We start from the raw sequence: 19,583 nt of genomic DNA on the forward strand, positions 1-19,583 counted from the left end.
AAATCCTGCTAGCGAAACAGAATTGGCAAAACAAGTCAACAGCTCCGTTCCGCCGGATGGGCAAATTACCATTGGAGGTTTTTTTGTGTGGTCAAAACACAGACACATGAAATATCAGCAAAAAAAATAAAAATTGACAGTTGAAACACCCTTTTTCCCAGGCAAAAATGTGTTTAAAAAAAAAAAGGTAATAAGATCAAGATGGCTGCCACGCTGTGAGGACACGGCCGATTGAGCTCCATGCTCCACCTGAAGCATAATTAAGTGTAATAGAATTAACAGAGCTTGAAAACTTAGTGCACCTGACAGGCAAGAAGTCCTGCCACGTTTTGAAGCCTGGACATAAAGTGTACATTGTGTGGCAGTGCGGATAGTGGAGCGTGACTTTTAGTGGGGACGAGCCAGACCCCTGGAGGATGAAATGCAGAATCGCTGGTTCTGCCGCAAAGGCTGGCATGAAGACAGAAGCTCCCACTGTCCCTCTACAATGGCAAAGAGGTCATCTGAACTGAAGGGGGAATCTCCGTAGCACTGGGAGCGCGGTGCGGAGGGAAAGCACTGAAGAATCCACCTGGCAAGCTGCTGAAGGTCTGGGGAGCCCAGCTGTTGGCCTAACGTCAGGCATTGAGTTTGATGCACGGTGAGTGAGTTGTCTTCCTCACATCACTGCATTGCTTTGTTTTATCAGCTGCATTGCCCAGAGCAGCACATAACTCCTCCCCCAGGCTGATCATTGAGCAGTATTGAGCGAGCCAGAACTTATCCTACCTGGTACCTAGCTACTAACTTTCAATCTTCCAAAGTGGAACATTTTTGGGGGCACTGTTACTCACTTAATCTTCAGTTCTGAAGAAGCAATATTCTGGGCAAGTGACACTTGGTGTAGCTCTTTTGGCCTAACCATAAATACATTAACGTATGAGACTCCACTGGTATCCTAGGAAGTAGAGGGTTTGTGAACAAGAGAACTCTGGTATACCATTTGTCTGTTACTGTTGGACTTTGCAAGCATCACCCGCGGATACTAACAACTCCTGTGAGACGAGGGATTTGATCTGTGGGTCATCACGATTACTGGGTAGGGTAACCCTCTCATTGGTTTAAGATAAATGTAAGTGCCATGTTTGTAATATAGCACACTTTCCCGAAAAGCCATGAGAGAATTTATAATTCTCGAGCAAACGGCAACATAGAACTGATAATATCAGGAAGATAATTTTGGGGGACCACTCAGTCAATGTCAGAACCCAGGGGAAAAGAAAAGTGTGCACTTCCTCGCTTCCTCCCACACCTAAAGTGAATCCAATAAGCAGCTGTTGGCTCAGGTTGGCCAGACCTCAAAAGAATTCAGTACACACAGAAGAGTTCGACAAAGCGCAACAGGACAGTGAGGTTACCAAAATGGCGGCCTCAAAAGAAGATAACGAGCGATTCCTCAAAGTGTTTCAGGATAAACCTGCAGCTTCTCTACAGCTACAATTTGATTTCACTACAGAATTCAAAGCTGCTCTGTCAGATATATGTAACGATATTGCCTCTATTGAGGAAAGGACGGATACGAATGAGCATGCACTACAAGATCTGGCACAGGAATCCATGAAGTCTGAGGTGCTCCTTGAACAATTAGCGAGAACTACGTACAATGTCGAGCAGCAATGTGAAGATCTGGAAAATTGATCTAATATTCGTATCTGGAATATTCTGGAATCGGTGCTTCATTGAGCCTTAAGAGAGGAAGTTACATGCGTATTTAAGGGCCTTTTAAGTACTGAAGAAGAAGTTACAATTCCTATGGGCAGAATTCCTAGAATTTGCCCGAAGCGTCAGGATCCGGGAGCCCGACCTAGAGAAGCATTGGTAGCATTGACAAGCTATCCGCAGAAGGAGCAGACTCTTGGGGAAGCTAGGAAAGTGATGCAGATAACAACACTAAACGGGAATGATATCTGGTTATTTCAGGATCTGTCTCCAAGGACATTACAAAAGAGAAGAGATAAGATAGACCTTCCCCTTCGGCCTTTTATTCACTTGCAAAGGCAAACAGTACCAAGTCACAATGAAGGAGGAGAGAGAGTTTGAATATTGAGACTGGATCAAGAGGACCAACCAATCTCTAACACTGGCAGCAAGGGAACCCAACCTCACGCCCCCCCGGGGACTGAGACATTGGGAATGGACATCTGTTCAGTGGACCCGAAAAATAAAGCAGAAAGGCCCTTTAATGGCAAAGAAGCCCCCGGAATCCTGAAGGTTTGTGCTCTACTTGGCTACTGGCAATAAGAAGTAATAAGGTAATGTTCCACAGAAGAAGGTTCTCAGATAGTATAATTGGGGCACACCAGAAGCTCATCTTGGAACTCTATAAAGACACAAATTAGGGTTGTAGGACACCCTGCACATATTCCTGGTATAGGTGGCAGGCCATCTCTGAGGAAGGAGTCCACTGAGAGAATAGCGAAGATGGTCTGCATCAGGCAGTTGGGGAAAATGTTGGAACAATGTTAGGGAGGGTGGGGGGAGGATACAAGTTACGGGTTAATTGAGGAAGTTGGCGGGTAGGCCTTGTACACATGTACACAATGTCAAGATCGAAATTATTGTGGGGAGAGCTCAGTGCAGTATAATAAGGGGGGAGGTCGGAACTTGGTGGCTTTACCTTCAAGTGTCTGACACTTAATATAAGGGGGCTAAATACCCCTGTAAAGAGGAGGAAATTAGATTGCTTACTTAACACAAATCGGCCTGATCTTATAGCTTTGCAGGAGACTCCCATTAAATACCAGGATCGTCATAAGCTAAAGCTACAGCAATATCCGATAATAAGGCAGGCCAACACAAAGAGAAAGATGGCAAGAGTACTTATTGCATTCAAGACAAACTTGCAGGTTTCCATCAAGAAGGTGTTAGCGGATAAAGAGCGGTGATTCCTTTACATTTTAGTGAGTATGGGCCCGATGATGCTAACTTTGGCATCTATATATGCTCCGAACACAGGCCAGCAGGGATTTCTGAAGTCGGCTCTATCTAATTTGCAACAGTTGGACAAGGAGAAATGATCATGATGGGGGACTTGAATATTGCATGGGATCCAGTGTTGGACAGATGCTCCAACACTTTGTACATTAAACCCCCCAAGCCCCCACCATCATTAGCTCTTAGACAAATATTTGACCAACTGACACTTAAAGCTATGTGGCCAGCCTTGAAAGGTGATGAAAGGGCGTATACATTTTATTCTCATGTTCATAAATCCTTTTCCTGAATAGATTATTTCTGGGCTTCATCTAAGCTTATAGGAAGTGTAACACTAATCTATCCCCATACTATTACCATTTCAGACCGTGCACCTGTGACCATGGATTTTAATATCCCCAAAGTGGTTCCCACAATTTGGAGCTGGAAGTTCCTGAAATAACTAATATCCGATCCGATTGTTTGTAAAGAAATACAAGGGAAAATAGAAGAATACTTTGAATCCAATCTGAAAGGGGAAGTGAGTCTAGATATGGCTTGGGACGCGTTTAAGGTGACCGTTATGGGGGAACTTATCGCAATACAGGCACATAGGGGGAAACTTCAGCGTAGAATGGAATTGGATACTCTAAAAAAGAAAATGGAATCACATATATCCCGGAGTCTGCATAGGCGATACTGCATAGCTATAGGTAAATTGGACTTAATACGAACTAAGCAGGCAGAAAGAAGCTCACTATACCTAAAGCAGAGGATATACGTCAAGGCAAATAAAGCTGACGGAGTGTTAGCCAGACAATTGAAACAGAAATTAGCATCCCAGATAAGTAGTGGAAGATTCAGGGGGAAAGAGGATAACGGTGACAGAGGATATTATAGACCAATTTAAAGCATTTTAATATACTTTGAGTCTGAATTTGCAGACCAGGTGGCACAAAAACATTACTTACAGTTAAGCCAACTGGAGAAAATTTCAGAAGAAGATAGAGTAAACTTAGATCGGGATATCACTGAAGAAGAAGTCTAATAAGTAATATCTAACTTCCCAACAAATAAAGCGCCTGGACCGGACGGGTACATTGCCTCCTTTTTTTAAAATGTAATCTTACCTCCTAAATTGACAGAATTATATAATTCCTTTATAGAGAAAGGTAAAATAACAGGTTCAATGGAAGGGGCTAAAATAATTTTAACTTCAAAGCTGGTTAAGGATCCAGCAAAAGCAGAGGTCTTCAAACTGTGGGGTGCGCCCCCCCAGGGGGGCGCGGCCGCATCCCAGGGGGGGGCGCCAGAGCCCAGCATGAAATGTAAAAAAAAATTAAAAAACTATTTTTTATTTTATTATTTGTTTTTTTTTTTAGATTGGAGGAAATGAGAAGGGGGAGCTCACATGGTCACGCAGGACCATAAAACGGTCTAAGGCACCAATGAAAAAATGACCAGCAGTTGCAAATGGATATTCAGTCCTTTAGTCACAGACTGTTTGAATAGTACCCAAGGGGTTGTTTTTTGTTCAAATGTAAACAAATTGTGATATTTAAAGAATATGTATTCAGCAACAATGCTCAAAACTACTAGCTGCATAATGAAGTAACTCCTCAAACTGGCCCACATTGGCCAAAAAAGTGGCCCATTTTGACTGGCCTACACTAGCATTTTGCATTTTTTGGTACGGTCATCGCCCTACTGCCCTATAGGCCAGTCCAATCCTGCCGGCTCATCCATAATGGGTGAGGGGGCATCCACCCACTGGCCACCTCACCCATTATGGAGGAGCCGAGGAGCCAGCCCAGTGAAACACTGAGCACTCCCTCAGTTGCTTTTTCCAGCTGAGGGAGTGCTCCTGGGCTGGCTGAACTGTCAAAGGGAAACACTGTTTGCCTTTGACAGTTTATTTCCCCAGCTGCACATGATCACTGAGCCATGCAACGCTGGGGGTGTTTTGCTCGCCAGTCTTGCATAGCTCATTGAAAATGCTGGCAGGAGCACTGCATGTATGTATGTGCGAGGGGGTGCTCCTGCGCCTCCTCGCACATACGGGCAGAGCAACCTGGAGTGGGGCCTTTTAGCAACCACGGGCAGGCCCCTGCAGAAGGTACGTTTATGGTGATTTATTTTTTATTTAAATGTGTATGGATGTGTGTATGCTTGTGTTATGGGACTGTGGTGGGAGCAGGATGGGCAGCAGCACTGGGATAGTGGTGGGAGTAGGGTGGGGAGAGCCCAGGGTCTGTACTGGGAGTAGGGTGCGGTGACAGCACGCAAAAGTTCATAGCGATTTCTACATACTGTCCATCTGGCACTTTTGGGTGGGCTCGGCCTGCCCAAACTTTGCTCAGGGGGGGCCCAGACCAAAAAATTTTGAAGACCACTGAGCTAAAGGCAAATCATACCGTCCAATTGCACTCATAAATATTGATGCAAAAATAGGTTTTGTACGATCGGACCGAAAAAAAAGGTCCGACTGTACAAAACAACTGAAAAATGCTACCACCAAAGGTTCGAACACCAAAAGTTTGAACTTTTGGTGGTAGCATTGCAGGTAAAAAAAAAAAAAAAAGTAAGACTGCGGGAGCTGCAGGGGTGTCCCCCGCAACACCCTGCTCACTATAATGTGTGGCATAGTTAGCGGGGTGTTGCGGGGGACACCCCCGCAGCACACCGACAGAAAAAAAATGAAAAAAAACAGGAGCTGCAGGGGTGTCCCTCGCAACACCCCGCTCACTATACTTTACAGTATAGTGAGCGGGGGTTGCTGGGGAAACCCCTGTAGCCCCCATAGTATGTAAGTGTGTTGGCATGAGAAAGTTGCAAACTTTTGGCAGTTCACACCTTTCTCATGAGAACATTCCGGCCGCAGCAAAATCAGCCGCGGTCATATCACTTAGAATCCAAAAATACATACAAAAATTCTGGCAAACGGACTTCAAGATCTTATGCCTCACCTAATCCATCACGAACAGACTGGATTTATAAAAGAGAGACAAACCCATGATATACAGCAAATCTGTCATCTAATTGAAAAGGTAACCAAAACTGTGAATGCACGTTTTTTTGTGTCATTAGACGCTGAAAAAGCATTTGGTCGGGTAGAGTGGTCTTTCCTTTTTAACACTGTACGAGCCATGGGGCTTGCTTCCAAATATATAGCAATGGTAAAGGCTAATTATATGTACCCTTCTGCCAGACTACTTATCAGTGGTCAACTCTCCCCAAGCATCTCCCTTACTAGGGGTACAAAACATGGCTGTCCTTTTGCCCTGCTTTTATATACACTGCACTTAGAACCGTTACTGTTGCATCTTCGACAATCCAAACTAATAGAAGGTATTTTTTGGGGGGGAGAGACTCACAAGCTGATGGTATATGCTGATGATATGCTCCTCCTGATCTGTAACCCTAGCATTTCATTACCAGCAGCCCTTGACCATTTACAAAAATTCAGCAGGGTGACTGGGCTTAAAATGAATATTACAAAATCTGAAATTTTGAATCTGGGTCTTAAACAAGGTGAATTATCTGAAGCAATGTCGAAGACACAGCTACGATGGATGCCAAGGAACATCCAGGTTTTGGGGATAAATATAACACGTATGCTTGGAGAATTATTTACAGCCAACTTTCACCCCCTAGTGGATGAAATTCAAAAGCTAGTCCAATCTTGGAGCCCTTTAATGGTATTGTGGCTGGGCCGGATTAACTCAATAAAAATGGTGATCTTACATAAGTTGTTGTATTTGTTTCAAGCTCTCCCAATTTGAATGCCAGCTTCCTTTTTTTGAACATTGCACAAAATACTGTCAAAGTATATATGGAAAAATAAATCCCCATGCATAGCATTGAAAACATTAATGCTTCCTTTAAACAGAGGAGGGGTAGGTCTTCCGAACTTTAGGGAATACTATCGTATGGCATAGTTGCGGGTCATAAAGGATTGATTTAGGGAGGACACAGACAAAAGGTGGAGACAAATGAATGGGAGTGAAACTATGGTTACCTAGATCTGACAGACCCCAGAATATTCATCACAGTGTAATTACAGGGTTGGTGGTGGATAATTGGGATCAGGCGGTTTGCCAAAATGCGTTTACAACATTTCCCTCCCCGTTTACCCCCTTGTTTACAAATCCTCAATTTACTCCAGGAAAATCGGCTAGCTCATTTTCTGAATGGAAAAGGGAGGTTTGTATAAAGTTTCGAGACATGTTCTTGGATCAAGAGATGAAATCCTTTTGCGCTGTGCAAAGAGGATCTGGCCCTCCAGGAGAAGCACCGGTTTCAATATTTTCAAATCTGCCACAGGTTAATGGCCCCATCTAATAGGTCGGCAGTGGTAAGGCCACTCTCATTGTTTGAACAGTTTGTAATCTCTAGCTCGGAGGATAAAAACGTAATTTCTAGATTATACAAGCACTTGGTGGATGTACCCCCATTAAGGATTTCTACATTTCAGCTAGCTTGGGCAAAGACTTTGGGATATAATCCTACAGATGAATCATGGTCCTGTGTATGGTTTGATATTTCGAAAATGTCAAGGTCTATACAAATTAGGGAATTCTGGTTTAAATTGATGTATCCTTGGCATTATACCCCTGAACAATTACACAAAATGTCTACATCAGTTCCGGCCTCTTGTTGGAGGGATTGTGGGGGGAAAGGGGATTGGCTGCTTGTTTGGTTGTCATGTCCTAAATTGGCTCAATTTTGGGAGAAGGTGCAGGCAAATATGAAGGTTATGTTTGGTTTTACGAGAGAGGGACCTCTTGGGGAAAGTCTAATGGGCTTGGCACCACAAGATAATGAAGTGGCCGAAATACAAGAGAAAAACATTCTACATTCTGCAGTTGGCCGCATTGTTAGTAGTAGCTTTGAAATGGAAGTCTACGGATCCCCCACAAAAAAAGACTGGTACTTTAAAATGTGGAACTTTGTATCTTTGGAGTGAATTACATACACAATCCAAGGGGAACAAGCCAGATTTTCAATGGAATGGGCTATGATCCTGAACTTTTTACAACAAGACTTTATCGAAAAGCATTGCCCGCAAAATCTGTGAATACTGAACATTCTTTGAACTTAATGATAACTTTGATATTTAGTGTACGTGGCAGGGTGGGGGGTCTGGGGAGGGGAAATTGGGTGGTGAGGGAATTGTTGGAGAATTGAGGGTATGGGAATAGTTGTTTTTTTTTCTTCAAAATGTTCTTTTTGATTTGTATTATGACTATTTGAAAACCAAATTAACAAAAAAAACAAAAGAAATGGGAATTTCAATAAATGAATTTTTGATGGCAAAAGGGCCCAAACTGCCACCTCCTCTCTGTGGGGGGTGGAATTCCCGTGAACCCATCAATTTTCCAGCAGAATGGAATTAGCCATTTTCACAACCCTACTCTGGAGCCATCCAATGGTGTCCATAAGGCTGCACAGGATAAATGTAGGCCCAAAATAAAAACTTATGACACCTGTCTAAGGTTATTGTCCAATCAGTAGACCTTGACAACACGGCCAGTCTAAGCCAACATTCGAGCACACAACACCTTTGTCCAAAATCTAAAACAAAACCTCAGAAATCATGTTTAAACTCAGCACAAACACACGGTAGGACTGAAGAGACACAAAAATTAAAAAATGCAAATAGTTTGACATCCAAATCTCCTATAAAGGTGTCTCCATCTACGTCACCAGAAGGGGAAGGGAAACTCATCTCAACTATGCAAAAGAAAGGGCTCATTACGTTCTTAGAGGATGAGTCAGAGGACTGTAAAGACTGGAGGGGGTATCTGTACTTCTGCCCTCTATATGGCAGGGTAGAGGCACAGAGCACCTCAGCCAAGGTTCTCTGTATGGTAGCTATGGACAAGCAACCAAGGCTTAAGCTCGCAGGAGGTGATGCGGGCTAGTTCTTAAGTACAGTTAGTCCCCAAGCCCCCACAAAGGGATGTCCACACACTATGTTATGTGCCAACACAGTTCTTTATATATAATTAAGGTTCAAAGATATATACACAATTCAATAACACACTTTGTACACTGGTAATACTATAATGACAAATCTATACAATTCTATGTAGTACCACACCTAGGCTTTAGATTCCTTTAAAATGCATCAACTACTGACAGTTATAATAAATCATACAAATCATTCAATAAGGTGTAATAACATAGAAAGTAGGGAAGGAAGGCAGGTTAAGGTTACACAATGGCAGAATGCTTTCTTTGGATATAGATGCACAATTCTGAATGAGGATCCCCCCACCTGGGCAACTTGTAATAAAAGAATTAACAAGCCCAATCCATAAATGCTCAAGAAGCCTTGTTTCTTGGTTAAAAAGTTCAACCAAACCAATGTACCTGAAGTGGGAGAGTTTTTGATGTTTCTTCAATGGTATTTGTTGAAGGTGGACCCCCTTTGAAGAAGGAGCCACTGGACGTCAAGATCCTTGAGGAAAAGTAGAATATGTGCAGTGATACAGCAGCTTTCGACCTTCACGGTGCTCTTCGACTATTGATCATTTCCTTGATGCTGGAAGTCCTGGGAAGATGAGGCGTGCAGTAGACCTCGATGCAAAGCATTCTGTGCCGCAAATAAGACTCTGTGGACTTGAAAAATCTTTGGCGGTGGTGGATGCAGGCTCGGCAGTGGGCATCGGAAGACAGTGTCGCGGTCGGCGGTCCTCTATCCTGTCGGTGCTGCAGCCCATACCTGGGATAGCTTTGGCGATCAGGCCTAGACCACAGGCTGGACCTCGGATCTTCACTCCATCGGTGTCCTCAGGACATCTTTGTTGGCTTCTGGTAGCGGGAAACCCACCGGTGGACTTTCCTCGGTAGCCGGCGACCTTGACTCTCTCCCAGCAGGGCAAAGTGTTAGCGGCGATGGCAAGGGAGCCCTCTTACAAATGTTCTTAGACATGGTGCTGGAGCTTTCTCGGCTCCAGGTGTCAAGCAACACGGCGTCAAGGTGTCCCCGCTTCTCGGCAGCACGATTCGACTTGGCTTCCTGCGGTCGACGTCAATGGACTTTGACAACCCTTGATGTCCAGACACTCTCTTCAGAATTCTCGGCATACCCCTTCTCCGGATGTCAGACTTGCAGAACTGGCTACCAGGGTGCTTCAATGAAGAGCAGCAGTTTTTGCACGATGATCCCTCATAGGTTGGCCAGGTTCTCTCTTGGACCAGTCCTCGACAGACTCAACAGCTTTTGGATTATGTCGAAGGAAATGCAGCAGCAATCTTCTCCTCCAGCTGGGCTTCAAGGATCAGATTCAAGTTCAACTTCAGCTTCTGAACAAATTGGGAAGTGGGAGGTCCCCAGATATACACATCTGTCCCTCATTCACACTGGCTGAGCCAGGCTCGGTCAGCCAATCACACAGAAGGGCATTCATGCAGGCAGGCAGGCAGGCAATCGGGCTCACAGGCATTCAAGAGTCATTCACTTCCACCCAGACACCCATAACAAAGAATGTGGATTGGGGCATGCACCCATCCTTTCAGCACACTACACTGCATTCATGTCAGTTTCAGGCAGGGCTGGCTCCTTCACTGTGTCAACCACACAGAATGCATATTGGGCACACACTCCATTCACACAGGTCCCACCCATAGGGTGTACCCACAACATACAGTCGCTGAGAACGCTCCAGCCAGTCTGGCCTGGACTTGCCCACAAGGTTACAGGCAATAGAAACCAAGAGGCCCCAGGGGCCATCTTGCCTTCTATCAGGAATCCATTGATTCCTATGGCAGGTCCTGGGTATCCCAAAATGGAGGATACACAGAGCTCCGCTCACATCAGTATGAAGCTGCCGCCAGGTCATACCCTGCTCTGTGGGCCACACATAGGTGCCCAAAAATATACACTGGGGGTACAGGGTTGTAGCCCCACACATGGGTGCCATAAGGGTATCCCAAGGGTCTCTGTTCACCACAAACAAAAAGAGGAAGAGCTGCACTGCCAGGTGTCCCAACTGGACTACTGTGCAGAAACTAACACAGAACACACATGATGAGGGAGTACAGGACAAGGACAGGGAGGCCCTGTCCCTCCAATGCATTTACAGCATCACAGTCGCCACCCCCCAACCCCAGACTGAGGTTAGGGTGGTCTAATCTCCCACGAGATTGACACCCTCATCCCGACGGTCAACATACCTTCTGGAAAGGCCATCTGCATTATCATGACTCTTCCCTGGTCTATGCTCAATAGGGAAGTCTAGCCCTTGCAGGCTAATGGACCACCTGAGCAGTTTAGGTTTTTCACCCTTCATCTGAATAAGCCACTTTAAGGGCTTATGGTCAGTTTGGACCTTGAAGGTAGACCCTGTATGGTAAGGCCTAAAACGCCTAAGGCTCCAAACTATACTAAAATATTCCTTTTACGCAGTAGCCCACCTAAGTTCTCTACCTTTGAGTTGTCTACTGATGAAGATAATGGGATTTTCTCTCCCTTTGTCATCTAACTGGGACAAGACGGCTCCAATTCTGGTGTCACAGGCATCAGTCTGAATGATAAAGGGTTTGCTGTGATCAGGAGCACACAACACAGGTGCCCTACACAGACACAGACTTTCCTTCAAGCCAACAAAGGCCCTTTGGCAGTCTTCTACCCAATTGACCTTCCTAGGTTGCTTGGGTGATGTCAGAGCTATCAGAGGGGCAGCTGCGGTGTCATAGACTGCTATGAAGTTTCGGTAGTACCCAGTGAGGCCCAAAAAAAGCTCTCACCTGTGTTTGAGTAGTGTGAGTCTCCCAGTCATGTACATCCTGTAACTTGCTGAGGAGAGGTTGGATTCGACCCCCTCCTACCTTGTGACTAAAGTAAGTGACCTTCCCCTGAGCTATCTGGCACTTGCAGGCCTTGAAAAAGGGCTAACCTCACTATCAAGGCTACCAACACCAACACCTTATCCAAATGAGTCAACTGCTCTTCCCAGATGTAACTGTACACAGCAATGTCATCTACATAGGGCACACAAAAGGCTGCCAACTCACTGAGTGCATGATTGACCAACCTTTGGAAGGTGGCAGGTGCATTCTTCAACCCAAAAGTCACCCTCAGGTGTTGAGAACACAGTTTTTTCCTTGGCCTGGTCCGTCAGATATTTGTCAATAGCCTGATTTGTGAAAGGTGCTCACAAACATGGCACTGCTTATAATGTCCACAAGCTCATCAGCCCTGGGCAATGGGTGAGCATCCGTCTTGGTGATGGCACTGACTTCTCTGTAGTCCACACAGAACCTCCAATCCTTGGTAGCAGCTTGGGAACAAGGATCACAGGACTGGACCAGGGACTCGTTGAGGGTTCAATTATTCCCAAATCCAACATCTTGGCGACCTCTGCCTTGATGTGGTTCTTAACAGAATCTGACATCTGATAGCATCTGCTTTTAACAGGTACATTGCCATCAGTGTCAATTTTGATGCCTGTAACACGGGGTGAAGCCTAGTGTAAGTGAGAAGAGGGGCATACTGCCGGAGCAAAGCCTGCAGGCCCTCAGCTGCTCTGGTGTCAGATCGGGAGAGAGATGTACTCCCTCTGCTGAGCCATCCTGATGGTTGCTATGCAGCAAATCAGGAAGGGGCTGTAGTGAAAAGGGGAACCCGCACTTCCCTGGGGCCAGCCCTTAGTGCAATAAAATCACACCTAATCACTCTCCCACACAAGTAAGAATCTATGCGAAGCACAATGAACACAGGCTGGAGGAAAGCCAATCACACAGAAGATTTGATGCTTGCATTTATTACTACAGTGTCTAATGAGAATTAAGCAGCAGTTTTCAATAACATGGGAATGAAAGTGCAAGCTGAATAATACAAATTATCGCTCACAGATGAATATGCAATTATGGATCTTAAGCTCCTAGGAATCGTGGATGGAGATACGATTGAATCATACCCAGGACCCACGCCACTCAGTGTACCCGGTACCCCTCATGGGTGGAGGACTGGCCTAGCCCCCAAAACCCTGCACCAGAGTGGGGATGGTGATGCAAGGAGCCTCGGCCCTCTAGTGCACGGCTGGTTGTCCAGGCGCTGTTTCTCTCCGTGCGCGCGTCTCACGAACAGCCCAGGAAAAGTCCTCCCCTAGGTGGCCCAGGTAAAGTTCTCTTATTAGGGGCTGCATGTCAATCACTATGACGTACTAGCTCTTCGGGAATCTTCTGGGCCCAACCTTTATGCGGCAAAACATGTTTTCGCCTGGAAAGTTACAACTAGAAACAGCCAGTCTTAGCTCCCAGGCTCTGTGTACGTTGTTTTGAGAAGGCCTTACATTTCTGTGTTATCAGTACACCTGACTCGCAGAGCGAAGAAGAGCAAGGCTGTACCTGGCTCCTAAAGGCTGTGCAGAGCTTCTTGCAAAACTAGATGTTTATGTCTTCAAGAAGGGCCTTCGCAGTTAACCCCTCACAAGCATGTGGGCTCACCCATTTCGAGAGGCCTGGCTGGTTCAGCATCTTCCTCCACGCTTCGAATAAGCTCTAAATACACGCAAGATAGCTCAGTAGGTTAATGCAAGTGCAGGTTACTGCAAGTGCCTAGAGGCTTTTCATGACATTCCACCCCTTTCAAAGTGAGGCCTGAAAATGGTGACTCAGTGCCATCATTTAGAAGCATGTACGGTGTGCTGTAGGCCGATCAAACGGTTTTCCAGCGCAGTCATTCTATTATAGAGAAATGTCATTCTGCGCAAGAGCCCAATAAAAACTATAGCAATTAATATTAGGGAGATCAGCAGCCACAGCAAGGGATGCAACATTATATTAAGCAGCCTTGTGGAGGAGGGAGACGATCCAGTGAATACATCCCACCAGTGGTGAGTAGTAACCGATTGCAGATGGTCAGCAGTTTTGATTGATTCCTGTCTATCATCAACTTGCACTCTGCAGAGATAACTGAGGTAGCTAGTGTCTGGAAATCTTTCCAAGCAGTTTGAGCAAATTGTCTAATAGCTTGAAGCCGGGCAGTAATCACCCCATAGGGTAGAGTCCAGTTAAGCAGATGCGTGAGCTCGGCATGCAAATTGGTGTGAGACCATCGGGTCAATGAATATAAGGTGTGAGTAACAATGTCTAAGATAGTCACAACCTGATCTACACAAAATACTTGATGGTTTCCTAGCAACCTATAATTATTAATAAGCAAGGAATGATTAGTAACTATGCAGGCCTTGTGCTGGTCTATCTGGAAAATGTCAGTCCCATTAATGTGGTATTGCATCCAGGTGCACTCCCCGGCTATGGGATGCATGCATGGGTCTGGAATCCTCCCAGTTTAGGGACACACCCACCCCTGATCATAGGGCATGCAGGTGTGTCTGGGGATGGTGTAGTTTTGGCTGTCTAACCATTCCCCTAGTATTTACGGAACCCACCAGGAAACATTTATGTTCATAGGCAAGACTATAAAAGGACACCATATTTCTAAATCATAAGCAGTTCTACTGACTTACATTAAAGCGTGGCATGTGTTATTCATGCAATCAAAAGCAAGCAATTTAATTCATATGTTTGCTGGTAACTGTAGCTCTGTGTGCCAGTGGGTTGAGGATAGCCGCCCCCACTCGGAGCGAAAAGCCAACACCTGCTGATTTAACAAGGTTTGCCATAAAATGCATCGGGTTTCTTTAGCAGTCTTGTTGACCTGCCCTATGGCAGAAAAAATGTCTTTATAACTAAAATTCTGTCATCTCCAGTGGTTGCCAATACTTGAAGCAGTGCTGCGCAGGTAGGGCTTATCAAGGGGCCCTACTGGGCCAGAAGTTTTATAGCAGCGCTAGCATCAGAACCCATAGTAGCTAACTTATTGCGCACAGGCTCTATGTCAAAAGCGTTTAAAGCTCCCATTCCCACCCCTGCTGCTCCCGCAATTAATGAATCTAGCCCCCTAGCTACGTGCAATTTGGCGATGGGCCATAGAAATTGACTCTATTTGTAGCAGCTTGGTAGCAATAAGGAAACATTGCCTCGTGATAAATCTATGTCTTAGTGTACCTCTGTAATGATAGAGGCATGCATTACGTGTTTGCAATTTAAATGTTGTCTTACTACTGGAAAATGTAACATGTTCACAGTTTCTGCTTTGTGTGACTTAAAGAATACCATTCTCCAAGTGGGATGCCTGCCATATACAATATTAGTTTTAGATACAAACACCATACTACCATCCGGTAGAGGCTGTTTCAACGCACAATTGTATGAAATGCATTTAGTCAAGTTATAGTCCAAAAAATCTTGGCGAGTACACTCGCTGCAATTGTTGGGGCAGAAAAAACATGAAACATCAAACAAATTATTGGATCCATTCACTGAAACTTTTGGGCCTAAGATTTCATAAGCGCCAGTCATATGAGTCAGTGAGAAAAGATGCCCGACAATGTGCCAGGCCAGTACTTTAGCAGTTCCATGTGGATACTCATTTGTAGCGCTTTTCTCACAGGTTACGGTGCGGTTGTTGTCATCATGCAGGACTGGAGCATCAGGTATAGAGCATGCGATTCTCATAGTCCATGTAGCGTCTTGCATCAACCCATTCTTTACAGAGAAAGCGTTTGCTTGGCAGGTCAGGAGCACCCACAGCAAGGCAAGTCCCATCTCCTTCATACTGATCTACGTTCGTGGTGTGAGCCTACTAGCAGGAATATAAACAGGCATGTCAGAATTTTGCAAGAGTACAACATAAGTACTTCCAACACCTTGGGCCTCATTACGACCCTGGCGGAACGGGTTAAACGGCGCAGTGAAAGGCTGCGGCGCCGTTCAACCCGTTCCGCCACATTACGAGGTCCCCTCGCGGGACACGTTAAGCACGCCTGGGAAAACCAAGCGTGCATACCGGGTCCCGCGAGGGGAAGAGGGAGCAAACAACGGGCCATCTCGTAATGGCCCGTTGTTTACTCCCTCTCCCATTGCCATTCAGCCCTATGGGGGCCAGGCTCATAGGTGCACACTTACCTGATGCAGACCATGCTGCAAGAAGAAGTTTTCCTGTTGAGAGGTGTCTGATCGTGTATCAAACGGGAAAGAAATTCCAACCGCCCACTGTTACAGGGGCACTCCTCTAAAACTGCGGCCCCCCAACTCATCTGTGTTGGGCCCTATATTTGCAGCCCCCTGCCTGCCCAGGGTTTCAGTTGGGCCTCCAATTGTCCTGGTCCTTACTGGAAGGTGTCCAGTCCACACCGTTTCAGGTGGGGAACCTACTTAGAAACTTCGGACCCTGCCGCCTTGCAGCCATTGAATCACCATGGCCTTTCGAGACGGGACTGCTGCACGCTCCTCCCCCCGTCCATCTCTTCTCACTTTCTCCCTGTCCGGACCCATGCTTCAGGGAGATACAATCCTCTTTTGGCCCAGATGAAGGCACCCACACTGGAAGCCGAAACGTCCAAGGGTCCAGAAACATCACTGTAGACCCAACCTACATCTTTGGGAATTTTTTCTTTTCCTGACGTAGACCGACTGAGGATTGGTCACTTATAGATCTGCATTATAGTGTACAACTATAGAGGTTTCACCATTAATACTGTGAGGCAAACTGTTGCCCCCCTATATGTAAATGTACACAACCTTACTAACACTCACCACTCTGTCCTGCTTAATTTGGTGCTACAGAGCTCCCCAATTGGGAAAACAATTTGTTAAATAATCTGTCAAACCGTATTTGTAACTAAAACAAGTGTTACCCTGTTGTTGCTGGTAAAAGAACCTTACCATGCAAATGATGATGCTATAAGTAATTTTTCTTTTTTGTTTGAGACTGATGCTCTACTATTACCTTGAAAAATTCTTTTGCTTTTATATCAGAACACTGCATTTCCGTTTTTGTTGTTTTGTTAAAGAATACTGAGTGCATCAAAAATAAACTGCACCGTATATAACTGGTTGTCTGTAATAGAATTTGCCTATACAATACAAAGTACATTGTCTTGTTTTCAACCCCCAGGGGATGTCAGATTACATCACTAGGATGAATCATAGGTTTACTTCTGCATAGACCACTTTTTTTTATAATACCCACCACATACATAAGTTAGAGTATGGTGTAATTTAGTTAGGCGGCTACCCCCTTATGTCACACCGCAAGAAGATCCAAGCCCATGTGAGGCCTGGAAGGGACTACTTTACCTTAGGGACTATTTTGTTACTTGGGTGTGGTCGGGGAGGAATACCTACCTGGGACTACTTTGGAGGCTATTTAAACCACGCCCGAAGAGCAGCACACGCTTCACGTTATTCTGTATCCAGCAGCGTAACGCTCACCGTGCCAGCAGCAGCATCCAGCCTTCTGCCACGGCCGCCTCAAACCAGGAGCACCGAGAAAGAAGGAAAAGAAGCAAAGGTTAGAACAAGAGTATTACCTGATTCCTTACCTGATTCCGGATTCATCGCATCTTCAAACCAGAGGAAAGACTTTGTTTTAAACGCGTCGCATCGCCAGCAGCAGCGCCGCGCCAAACTCACCGTTCCACGCAGCATCTCTTCGATTCGGCGCTGTCTCCATCTTTACATCGCCGAATCCCGACACCTGAGGGGGACAAGAAACAACAAGGTGAGCAGAGAGAACAGACAGAGACAATCTCTTTAGCCGCCATATGCTTACCTGATTTTACCGTCAGAGGTATAATTCATCAGCACGCCACATCTTCTTATGCCGCACCTGTAAAATAAGGAGAAAGCAGCAAGTTTAACCCTTGGCATTATTTACCGGACAGTGTTGGGTAACACAGACTTTTACCGGAGCGCTTTCAGCTGTCAATCTTCTTATTGGGTCAAAGCTGCAAGATAAAAGAGGAATTGGACAGGAGTGAATTCCAGACATTTTGAACTCTTACGAACTATATACTTATGGCTCTTTGCCAGGATCTTTTGGAGTCAGGATTCGTCTACAACTCTTCCAATATCTTCAAGCCAGTGAAGTAACTGGTCATCAACGCGCCCCTGCGTGCTTCGCAGGATGGAGGGCTCATCCTTCAAGAATATAAGGTGAGATTGCTGAGAGAGTGCTTCAGAGGTGATTAGTGGGGAGGACAGTGGGGGTGCTATCACTTGAATCCACAAGTGGCTAAATCCATATCTCCACTTGTAGGAGAATATTTCTACGGGCCAAGCAGACAAGATTAGGAGGGCAGATCCAGTCAGTCATCGCTGCACTACGCATCACGTGGGTGGAGGCCGCAGCAGTCCGGGTCCGACCGACGCCCCTGTGGGAGCCAGGTGAGCATAACAGTGTCTACCATGGTCAACACATCATGCTTTCCATTCTCGGGCGGTAAAGGGCCAATGTAGTCAACTTGCCATACGGGTAGTGTTTCACTTCGCAGCACACAAAACATTGGGAGGCAACTTGCTTGGCATGATCCATGGTAATGGGCAATTGTCTCCTCTTAGCCCATTCATTGGTTCCTGCTTGCCCTAGATGCCCTGAGGTTTGGTGTGCCCAGTCCGCCATGCCTTGAAATAACTCAGCTTCTTCAGGTGTTGTCACTGGGCGAATCTTTGCCATTTGATCCACTTCGTTGTTGAACAGGACAGCCAGTGAGGTGTCAGGGGGCATGTGTGCATCAACATTCCCAATGCAGATTTTGCACCTCTCACCTTTGCACCACATCTCACATTTTGCCCTCCCCAGATCGGAGTGTTCTTGATCTGCCAGCCGTCTCTTCTCCATGCCGGTGCCCAATGCGTCAGGCCCTGATATGTGGCCCAACTGTCTGTGTATATGTATGCAGTCTCTGTCTCTTTCACCTGTTCAATCACAGAGGCCACCGCCTACAGTTCAGCATATTGACTGGATCCTCCCACACCTTCTCTCATCAGCAGTGTTTCTTGGTGAGGCTGGAATGCAACAGCTTGCCATTGTCTTTGCCCTTCATCATACTTTGCAGTGCCATCCATGAACCATGAAAAACTTTGTTCTTCCTCTGTCAATGTATCATAGGCGGGTGCGACTTTGAAGGGAGATTCTGGCAATGTCACGGGGGTGCTCGGTTCAGGCATCGCTTCCAGATCCACTGCCTCCAGCATTTGTTCTTGCAGTCTGGAAACCCCTGTGCGGCCAGCTTTCGCACGTTGCTGTAAATACCATTTTCATTTTACATGAGTGGCGTCTTGCGCTCTGCCACTTTTTCCGCTTGCAGCAGTGTCGCGCACCCAGCCCATGATCGGAATTTGTGTGCAAATTGTCACTGGTTGCTCGCTTGTGATTCTTTCAGTCTCAACTAGAGCCCAGTACACTGCAGCAACTTGTTTCTCAAGCGGAGTGTATCTTGTCATAGGATCTGTGAGATTTCTTGACCAGAAACCTTGCGGCACTCTTTTCTGTCCTTGCTTTTGCCACAAGCTCCACACAGCGACATCATTGTAGACAAGAATTTTCAGTTCAAAAGGATCAGTTTTCGTCATGGGGCCCAGTGTGATGTAATTCTGCAAAGCATCCTTAGCCTGCTGAAAGACAGACTGTTGCTCTAGTCCCCATGTAAAATCATGTTTCTTTCTGGTGACTTTGTAGATGGGTTTCAGTATCAGGCCTAAATGAGGTATGTGATTTCTCCAAAAACCCATTAACCCAATGAACCTTTGTGCCTCTTTTTTATTTGCTGGTT

Source organism: Ambystoma mexicanum, chromosome 3p (genome assembly GCF_040938575.1).
Source record: "Ambystoma mexicanum isolate Mex_15411 chromosome 3p, UKY_AmexF1_1, whole genome shotgun sequence".
In the NCBI taxonomy this organism is placed as follows: domain Eukaryota; kingdom Metazoa; phylum Chordata; class Amphibia; order Caudata; family Ambystomatidae; genus Ambystoma; species Ambystoma mexicanum.